Raw genomic sequence first — 1,997 nt, 5'->3', positions numbered from 1 at the left:
GTTCTTTATTCTATTGCATTGATCTCTGTGTTTATTTTATGTTTGTACCATGTAACTTTTGCTGCTGTTGCTAAAACTATATTTTGATGGCATTTATTATGTATCTGTTTGTTCTTGCGTGCCCAAGATACTCAATTTTTATTTTATCTTTTTTGGTATTGGTTTTAGATTTCAATTTTTCTCTATTTTTTGAATATGCTGTTGAACCAAGAAGATTATTTATGAAATATCTTTAACTGTATGGAGACCTCATTTTTAACTGTATGGAAACTTCCAACTTATGAATATGGAATATTTTTGTATATGTCTTGTGTACTCTTCAATCTCCTTTAAAAACATTTTAAAAATATTCATTGTAGAAATTTCTCCTACTATTGGCTAAATTTATTTTATGTATCTGTTGATCTCAAATATAAAGTATTTGGATCATTTATTTCCAAGTAAGTTTAGTATTTATATCTAAAACTATAAATAATAATTTAATTTTGACTTTAAAAAATAATTTATTTGTTCTTTCTAAATTTCATCAATGCACTCCAATCCCACTCATACCCCCCTTCCTACCTGCCTTCCACCTTTGTAACCTTCCCCCACAACAAAGGAAAAAAAAAACTCATTGTGGAAGTTGTAGTGTGTCACAGTGTCTCCACAGACAATACTCCACAGAGTATTGTCCACTCTTATTTGCTTGCAAATGTTATTGCAATGAGTCATTTTTTTTAAAGGCCTCTGGCTTCTGCTACATTATCAATACTGGAACCTCTCTGGAACTCCTCTAAGATATCCTCTTGTTGGCCTTTATCTTGGATACTCTTCAGCTTTGAGTCTACAGGACCTGCCTCTTCATGCGCTCCAACCGTTCATAGATGGGGTATATGTTGGGGTGGGCCAACTCCAGACCCTTGATGTGGACCTGAAAAGTATCTAAGCTGGTCCTGCCACCAGCATTCCTGCACCATGTTCCTAGGTGGAATCACTGGCTACTCATACCAAGCTGTTCTTCACTACCCTTGAGTCTCCAGTTTTGCCTCTCTTCATTGTACCCACATTCTTCTGTTTCTCTTTTTCTTCCATTTTTCAATTACTTACTTGCTACTTGTAGTAGCAGCTGGAGTCTCTGAGTGTCTTGTGTCATCTCAGTAATAGTCATAGAAATGCTATACCTGGTTCATGTGTCATAGTACTGGGTAGAAGTCACCCCGACCTATAAGGCACCAGACTTATGGTCATCTCATACTAGCTTCCTTTCCAGGACTTATGAAATTTGACTGGTGGTTTCTTGGGCCCACACCTTGCCTGATCCAGCCTGATTGGCCCTACAAGGGTCATCAGTTTCAGGCTCATTCCAACCTGAGACAAGCAGCACAAGCCAAGCTTCATCTTGTCTCTGGCTTGTTCCCACCCTGAAAGTCATTCAGGGCCTGCCAGGAGCTGAACTGGTGCTTGTCTCAGCCTTGCTTTTTTCAGGGAGTGTTAGGTTACTAATCATTGAGATGTTTACAGGTCAGAAAACGGAGAGCACATGTAAGTCTGTGCCACCTACTGATGCACATGTGATACATCAGCCACAACTGTTATGACTCTAGGGACCTCTGTGTTGAGGTTTTAACATGCAAATTTAATGCATTTATTAGTTCTAATAATTTCTGTGGAATATTAAACTTCTGCCTATGTATAAAATCATTCTATCCACAAATAAGAACTCCACTCTGCCTTTTCCCTTATATCCATGCTCTTTATTGGTTGACTCCTTTGGCGTCCTTATATGATCATGTAAGATATCCAGTGTTTAGCTGGACATATTTTTCATACTCTAGACCTCCCTTCCATCTCTCTATGGTGTTTTTACTTACTTTTACATGTATTTGCTGTTGTTGATGCCTGTGCATGCATGGACAGAAGGGAGTATTGGATGTCTCCCTTTATTGTTATATGGAATTCCTACCAAACTCTTACTAAAACTGTGGCTACCTTTTGTGATTCTCTAAGGCTAGAAT

General features: G+C 38.0%; 1 pseudogene; it reads right to left on the bottom strand.

Annotated features, from left to right (window-relative positions):
• Nucleotides 1-1,469: 1,469 nt before the first annotated feature.
• On the bottom strand, nt 1,470-1,593 carry LOC116100204 (annotated as a pseudogene).
• Nucleotides 1,594-1,997: the final 404 nt, after the last annotated feature.

Source organism: Mastomys coucha, unplaced genomic scaffold (assembly GCF_008632895.1).
Source record: "Mastomys coucha isolate ucsf_1 unplaced genomic scaffold, UCSF_Mcou_1 pScaffold20, whole genome shotgun sequence".
Lineage (NCBI taxonomy): Eukaryota > Metazoa > Chordata > Mammalia > Rodentia > Muridae > Mastomys > Mastomys coucha.
Note: the sequence above shows the minus strand (reverse complement) of the source record. Positions and strands in the feature narration are given on the sequence as shown.